The sequence below is a fragment of the Uranotaenia lowii genome, chromosome 3 (assembly GCF_029784155.1).
Source record: "Uranotaenia lowii strain MFRU-FL chromosome 3, ASM2978415v1, whole genome shotgun sequence".
Lineage (NCBI taxonomy): Eukaryota > Metazoa > Arthropoda > Insecta > Diptera > Culicidae > Uranotaenia > Uranotaenia lowii.
In genome coordinates, this window is record NC_073693.1 from 173,058,118 (window position 1) to 173,067,210 (window position 9,093).

At 38.1% G+C, this 9,093-nt stretch overlaps 1 pseudogene; it reads right to left on the reverse strand.

Moving 5' to 3' along the window:
* Positions 1-2,035: 2,035 nt before the first annotated feature.
* LOC129755910 (probable methyltransferase-like protein 15 homolog) lies at positions 2,036-4,759 on the reverse strand (annotated as a pseudogene).
* Between the last annotated feature and the right edge of the window lie 4,334 nt (positions 4,760-9,093).

Sequence of the window (9,093 nt, forward strand, 5' to 3'; positions counted from 1 at the left end):
CAGATAACAATTCCGCACTCACTAACACCATCACATTCTTTATATAAACTATCATGTGCTAAAAGTTGAAAAGGGACTATATGGAAAAAGGACCAACATCAGAGTTCAGTTACTTCAAATTATTTCTACCAAAAAAATAAACTTTCATATGCACCGTTGCAGTCTTTAACAAACTGCGCTGATTGCACCTATTTAGACCCACATGCAAATAATTTGAGCGCAGTAAAATCTGCTTACAGACCTATACATAGACAATGACACATATCGATATTCTTTACATCTTTGAATAAAATTGAATTAAAAACAATTGCGACTCTTGTGTCAGTAAAAATTGTCAGTGAATCCATATTTTTTGGCTAATTTTTCAGTAATTCGAACAACGCCCGAAATGCATGATTTATTTGTTCCACTTACATTCTTGTACCCAAATGTACAGAATGCATTCTGTTTTCTGTTCGTTTCTTTTCATTTGTTGATCGGTCAATTTTCGTTATTAAACTCCTTGGTTCGCATTTCTAGCGTAACATTTAAAAAGGGCGAAACTAGCAGTTAGCTCGAAACGAGAAAAACGCGTTTGAAAATTCGGAACACCTATTCAAATCCTATTTATAAAATCGACCACTTTTTGTTCAACAAAACCAAAAAATGTGCATTATATTCACTTATTGTTCGATGGTTATCAAGAACATTAACTTTTTTCACGTAATTTCCGAGATTTTCGAGTTTCGCCCTATTATTGTTTTCGATTTCAGTTACGCCTGCAAGTTTCGCCCAATTGATTGGCCGTTTTTGTTTTGGTTTTGAAGTTACGCCCATTCATCCTACACGCAAAAACTAATTAGGCCGTTTTGTCACACACGGTCAACTCAGTTACGCCTTTTGGCTCTACACGAATAGAAAAATTCACTCCATTTTGAATAGAGTTGTTTTTGACATTTCTTACGCACACTTGCTGAGCGTGTACAGATGAGACGGGACAATTAACCTCAAAAACTCTCGGTACAAAAAACGGGCAGCAGGTCGAAACACTTGGTCGTTTATAAGGTTAATTGTCCCAAAACTGAAAAGTGTTGGTGAAACAACCAGCATAATATCACGAACACTACCAGCGGCAAATAGGACTATAGGCGTAACTTCACGTTCCAACGAAAATGCATCAACAGGAAGTTTCGCCCAATTGAATTTTATCAATTTTTTGAAAGTTTTAAGTAATTATAAGATGAAACCACGTTTGATAGGTTAAGTGCAACCGCGTGCATCCGGAATGACCGTTAACTCGATTTGTTTACATTTGGCAGTTTCGCCCTTTTGAAATGTTACGCTAGATTTCATAATAATTTTCGCCAGAACAATAACGATTATGCCGTTTGGAAATGTGATTCGAAAATCAGAAGCGAGCAACGGCTGATTTGAAAAACTGACACAGGTTGTCTATGTGTGCGTCAGTGCGAAAATATTTCTGCGTGGAAATTATTTGCAAGGCGGGTAAAGCTAGGTGTGTTCTTATACCAATGCACGGAATCGTCCATCTTGTGACCCTTGTGACAGGCAATCGTAATCGTAGGCATGGTAGGCGAACAATTCGCTGTCAAAAAGCGCACCGTCTCCACCCCCCACCAATGAGAAACTTTTAGTACCCCTTGCCTACTTTTCCTCAGTATGCACCCACCCTACTGGAGGCACTCTGATTATTTGCACAGGAGTCTAAATAGGTGCAATTTCCGTAATATGATCGAATAGATTCCAAAACCTGGCTACACGCTGGAAATTATTTAACCAATTATCGTTAAAAAGTAACCATTTTCACACCTTTCCGCGTTAAGTTATTTTTTGGTTTCTTCCATAGAAGTCATTTTTTGACTTCTCTTGAGAAGTGGAAATATGGTTACTTTTTAACCGCAAGAAATTATTGCGGAGAAGTTGAAAAACGGTTAATTTTGATCCATATCGCAGAATGGAAGGAAAACAGGTAATTTTTTTCTTAAAAATACTAGAATTGGGATTTCGGATCGAAAGATAAATCATCATCCAGCGTTCTAATACGAATTTATTGGCAATTTCTTAGCACACCTGACCAGGAACATGAAATTTAACTCACCCTTACCGCCGCTCTCAGTTTGGCCGACCGACTCCGGGGATTTCGTTCGACCTCCTCGTCACCCGGAAGCACCACATGTTTGGTCAGTTGCTGCCATCCGGAGCACGGTTTCGTTATACTGTCCATCGCCTGCCGTTCGTGATAAACGGTGTGGCTGGAGTAGCGCAGCGGCAACCGATTGGCCATATCGTTCAACACGTTACCCATGACGTGCCGCTTCACGATAGTGTCCTCGAGCGAGTGGAACGTTATGGCCACCAGTTTGCCACTAAGCTTCAGATATCGCTGGGCCAGCAGCATCCCGTAGTTGATTTCGTTCAGTTCGTTGTTGACAAAGATTCGCAGCGCCTGGAAAGTTTTCGTGGCCGGATGGCTTGGTCTTTTAAATTTGTCCAATCGGTGCATTCCCGTTCCGAAGCAGGACTGAACGATGTCGGCCAGCTGGTGTGTGGTTTCGATTTTACGCATTGAGTGACGAGCCTCGATTATGGCAATTTTCCTGTACTGTTTTTCTTCCCCGTAAATTTTCAATATCCGGCTCAAATCGGTTTCGTCAATTTTGGCCAAGACTTCAGCGGCCGTTGGACTGTCCTGGCATCGATCCTTATCCATTCGCATATCCAGGGGACCGTTTCTGCTAATTGAAGAACCACGCAGTCCTTCATCAAACTGCATCGAGGAACAACCGAAATCGAATATGAATCTTTAATTCTCGCAATTTTGCGGGAAGCTCGGAAAACCTCCCAAGTACAGGTATGATTTGTTTCGGATAACAGGAAGCCAAATCAGTTGCAATCCTATGAGCAATTGGATCTCGATCCAATGCAATAATTTTGGCTTCCGGAGCAGTTTTTCAAATTTCTTTGGTGTGACCTCCCGCGCCAAAAGTCATATCAACAAATAGCTCTCCGTTCTGAAGTTTCAAAAACGTGACCGTCTCTCTGGCCATAACCGGAACATGGCCAACATTCGTGGCAAAGTTTCTGCTTAAAACTAATCCTAATCTTTGAACACCGCCGGCTAATACCTTCCTCATTGCTTGTTCAAGTATTCCATAAACTCCGATGAAAGCACGTCCCGGCACTGCTCCCCGGACAGCCCGGTGTCAGGCGATTGAAGCGTCCTCGGGTGTACCTTCAGGTGCACGTCGTTAACCAAATTCTCCAACGCTCGATGCTGTCGCGATAGATTTTCGTCGTTCACGGCAATAATGTTGACATTACCCAGCACTCCGGCCAGCTGATCCCGCAGAAACTGTCCCAGATCCCGCCCGATTTTACTCTGATCCACCGGCCAACGATCCAGAAGCTTGAGAAAGTGATTGTAGTACTGGGACATTATACGCACCGACCGGAAGCTGTAAAATAAATTCTTGTATAACTAATAGTTAATTGTAACTGCAAGGCTACGTTAAACACTTCAGAGACAAATTAGGTAGAATACTTACAATAAGTTCTATAACTTTGGCTTCAAAAAACTTTAGTAACCGATTCTAGGGGAGCGGCTTCCAGGCAGTTTTTTTCCCGAATGATGTTTGCTTGACTGACGATGATGAACCGCAATCGGAAACAATGAGGATACGCTTCCCCCGAATGGATTTTCGCATAAATGCTGCCATCAATAAACAAGGCAGGTAAACGAACCTAGGACATTGTATATTCATGGACATTGGATTCAACGGGAAACGTAAAATGCGAACTTACCTTGAAACAGCTAAATTTCAAATGTTGGTTCGATCAATCGTTTCACGGTTCAGCCAGCTATGATAATTCTTCACTTTCTTCCGGACACAAAATAATCGGCAAGTTACCTTTAATTTAAGGTAAACCCTCTTTGATCTTCAGGGGAAAGAATACCCACGATTTTCGTCTTTCCGTAGTCAACAAACCTTGAACATGCCAATGGCTTTCGAATCACTTGGGATGTATTCCGACTAAGCCTGACTACTACAAATATGTCGAAACAAAAATACCCCCAGAGAGAACCGCAAGATTAGCCACTCTACAACACGGATGATTCCAGCCAGACCGATTTCGTTTTCGTTTTTTTTTGCAACTTGTCCAAGGGTCACTTAAAATTCGGAATTCGAGGCCTAATTTTCTCACGACTTTTCGAGGGCTCTTCTTTTGATAGCCAGTTCGAGGTAATTTTTAACTTACAAACGAACAGAAAAAAAATACACACGAAACCGAAACTCGCCGCAGCGCTTCAACTTCCTTGTGCCTTCAGGTGCACGTCGTTAACCAGATTCTCCAACGCTCGATGCTGAGATTTTCGTCGTTCACGGCAATAATGTTTACACTACCCAGCACTCCGACCAGCTGATCCCGCAGAAACTGTCCCAGAGTGGCTTTTTTTCTCATTTTCGATTGATTTTCACCGGCGGATTTAATCAAAATTTACCAAAACTTGGCAAAAAAATATTGACAGGCTGAAAAAAAAATCCAATAGTTATAAACATGAAATATTGAAAACCGAATACCAGGAAAATTACCAGTCCAAGTTTTCTGCTTCTAGCACTGAATGTACCGGAAGTTTCCTGAGACAGTGATATTCCAGCAGAGACGCCGACCGACCAGCCCCAGCTCCATCCGGATCACAGGAACAGATTTACTTTTAAACATTTTATTCGTTCGCGCTCGGTTTGCTCTACGCGTTAACTCCAAAATGGCGAAGACAAGTTTTTCAACCGTTTTGTGGTTAATACACGAAAACTACCAAAATGGTGAAAATTTCGCGAAGAAAAAATCTTAAAAAATAACCATATTGATAGTTTTGGAGCAAAAACCATAAAATGGTTATTTTGTAACCATAAATGGTTTGATAAAAATGATCGTGTAGCGAACGTTTTGGCAAAATTCCTTATATATAGGATGGAAACATATTTTTCATAACTCTTCATTTGGCATAAGAAAACTTAACATATAGTTATAACGTATTTTCAGTTCTGAATGTGTATAAAAACTTAATAATAAAGGTGATTCAAGATGTGTGGCCCACGATTCCCCACAAGCTATGATTTGCAAATTGGTTGCGTTTGTGTGACTTATTGATGTTTCATCAAAAATTCCTTTTCCACGTGAAAGATCATGACAAAACTAAGATCATATTTAAGCGAATGAGCATATTTTTGTTATGAATTTAAGGTTCCCCATCGATGAAATTAGCGGGTGTATTTTTAATTATGAAAGTAAATTTTTCTAACTTTTTTCAGCTTGATAAATAAAAGAAGCATATGATGCGTATTTAAGTCAACATATTGAAATATATGCTCACAAAAAGTGACGACGATGACAGTTGGTTCGAGATTTTTATCTCAACACACATCTGAGATATTAAAAGTGGCCCACGTTTCCCCATGGCCCACGATACCCCACTCTCCCCTACTGAAGGCTAAAGGAGAAAGATCTAGCGTAACATTTAAAAAGGGCGAAACTAGCAGTTAGCTCGAAACGAGAAAAACGCGTTTGAAAATTCTAGGGTAACATTTCAAAAGGGCGAAACTGCCAAATGTAAACAAATCGAGTTAACAGTCATTCCGAATGCACGTGGTTGCACTTTACCTATCAAACGCGGTTTCACCTTAAAATTACTTAAAACTTTCAAAAAATTGATAAAATTCAATTGGGCGAAACTTCCTGTTGATGAATTTTCGTTGGAACGTGAAGTTACGCCTATTCAAAATGGAGTGAATATTTCTATTCGTGTAGAGCCAAAAGGCGTAACTGAGTTGATCGTGTGTGACAAAACGGCCTAATTAGTTTTGGCGTGTTGGATGAATGGGCGTAACTTCAAAACCAAAACAAAAAGGGCCGATCAATTGGGCGAAACTTGCAGGCGTAACTGAAATCAAAAACAATAATAGGGCGAAACTCGAAAATCTCTGTAATTGCGTGAAAAAAGTTAAAGTTCTTGATAACCATCAAACAATAAGTGAATATAATGCACATTTTTTGAATTTGTTGAATAAAAAGTGGTCGATTTTATAAATAGGATTTGAATAGGTGTTCCGAATTTTCAAACGCGTTTTTCTCGTTTCGAGCTAACTGCTAGTTTCGCCCTTTTTAAATGTTACGCTAGAATTCGGAACACCTATTCAAATCCTATTTATAAAATCGACCACTTTTTGTTCAACAAAATCAAAAAATGTGCATTAAATTCACTTATTGTTCGATGGTTATCAAGAACTTTAACTTTTTTCACGTAATTTCTGAGATTTTCGAGTTTCGCCCTATTATTGTTTTCGATTTCAGTTACGCCTGCAAGTTTCGCCCAATGGGCGATGGGCGCGCTCGCAATCCCGGTATACGATTTCTCGTGTGTTAAACAGAGAGAGTAATAGCACTGACCATACTGACTGGACACTCGATTTCGTTTTCTGGATAATTTTTCCAACAGTGCGCAATGTCGATTCCAGAGTGCGCATCGATCAATTTGAAGAAATGCTATCCCAGTTAGGAAATGTCACCCAACTTTAAAAATAAAACACGCAATTTCTACGATAAAATCGGGCTAAACAGGACAATTTTTCCTACAGGGCATTTTTTGTTAAATTTTTCAGGTTCGCCACCTGCCGTCGGTATTGCGAACCTGCAAAATCTGACATCAAAAAATTAGACAGAAAATGGTTGAATTTTTGTTCTAAGTGTCATGTCAGTGTGGTCAGTGGTAATAGCCTTCACTCCAATTTCACTCCGATTAGCTGTCATTCTTATGGAAATCTGTGTAAGAGTAAAGAGCAAGCTTTATTCGTTTTAGCAGGCCCAATCCCAATTGATCGGCCGTTTTTGTTTTGGTTTTGAAGTTACGCCCATTCATCCTACACGCAAAAACTAATTAGGCCGTTTTGTCACATACGATCAACTCAGTTACGCCTTTTGGCTCTACACGAATAGAAAAATTCACTCCATTTTGAATAGGCGTAACTTCACGTTCCAACGAAAATGCATCAACAAGAAGTTTCGCCCAATTGAATTTTATTAATTTTTTGAAAGTTTTAAGTAATTTTAAGATGAAACCACGTTTGATAGGTAAAGTGCAACCGCGTGCATCCGGAATGACCGTTAACTCGATTTGTTTACATTTGGCAGTTTCGCCCTTTTGAAATGTTACGCTAGAGATGTTCAAATATGATGAAAAATTCAACTTTTTAGGGATACCATATGTACTTTTTTAAGAGTATATGTACTCTTTTTCGATCGAGAAATGGGCGTACTCTTCTTTTTATGAAATTTCACCAAATGTACTCTTTTTTTTGTTGAAAGACATTTGATCAAAAAATCCTATGTATATCTTCCATTTTATGAAATTGTTTCAGATTAAATGCAAAAACTACGAAAGGCATACAGCTAACAACAAATTACTTTAACATGTTGTTTTCATTAACATGCATATTTATTCGAAATAAAGTGAGCGCGATAAACGCCTTTAAGTATTTATGCAAACAATAATCAAAATATACACAATTTAGGTAATATGCTTAAATGCGCAAAAATCTCAAATAATGATTATAAAGGAAATGTACGCGACAATAAAAAAAAATGGAAATGGTTTGCTTTATAACGTTTTTGAGGTTGCTCAGCATCAGCAACCTCTAAATACTGCTTTCTCTTCAAATAATCCAACTTTTGCATAACCTCAACAAATTGACCGTATTTGAGTGAATTGAAATATCTCTGAATATTACAGTCAAGGTAGTAGAAGTCTCCTAAAAAAAAAAAAGAAATATGTACATCCTTTTACTTTTGTTTTGCATACCTTCCGGGCGCAAAGCTCGATAATTAAATGGATCTTGTATCTATCTGATGGCTGGGTGCTCAGAAAACCGAAGTTATATCGTTTCTCCTGACTTTTATGGGTAAAAGATCTCAATGTACTCTTTTTGGTGTTGGGTGATCTGGTAACCCTAACTTTTATTTTTCATGAACTCATCAAAAGGCACAGAAGTTTTAAAATTTGTATTTTCAATCATTGACTGCATTCCTTGAATTTATTTATTTATCGATTCAAAACGGAATTCGTTAGCTGTGGACTGGGTAGGCTGTCGTCGTCGATGACGGTTGTGTTTTTTTTTGGCAGGAAAATTTTGAAGACTCTCAAACCATCCATTGAAAAGTTCAATTTGTGCCGTAAAGTTTTGAAGACTGTGGTGGCGGGAATGGGATAAACGAGGAATGGAAATCAAAACAAGAAATAATTGACGGTACGGGAAAATTGGAACAATTGACGACGGGAAAACTGAAATCAAGATCGAAAGATAAGTATCAGATTTTAATATGTAAAAACCATCTGAAACAATCCCTTACACAATAAACAATCAGAGAAGTCACTCGTAGGCCCAATTAATGCTTTTAATAAATGTGATATTTTTTAAGATTCAGAATTTTTCCTAATTAATCGCTTTGAGCGTATTGTTCATAACCATAACTTTTTAAAAATGACACACAAATATTTTAAAGGAAAATTGTCGATACACATTGTCATAGTATTATTCTCACTAAGAACTAGGTGAATTTGTTAGTGTTCACATAAAAAAATTAGGCTTAATATAAAGTTAAAAATTTTATGGATTTATGCAATAATGGTCCAATGATACAAGTTGTTGTATTCGTGTATCTTACTTTCATATCTCTAATTCTTCTACACGTATATAAAAAACATAGTTTAGCATACATCAGTGAACGTAATTTAAACACTTCAATAAAAAACATGTTAAATATTGTAACAGAACTTAAAGCTACAAGAATTTTGGTTCAAATAACTCGAATGGTATATCGTAACAGGGTTTCAAATTCGACTTATCGACGAATTAGGTTCATTTAAAACATTTCAACTTCAAGTATCAGTCCAGTTCCACTACTAGAAATTTAAAAAGAAATCTAGGACACTGGAAATAAAATGTTATTCTTTCGTAATGCAACTTTCAAAACACGATATCCTGCACTGTTAATTTAAAGCTCGATCTTATTGGAAAAGGTTTCAATAAGTTTGCAATA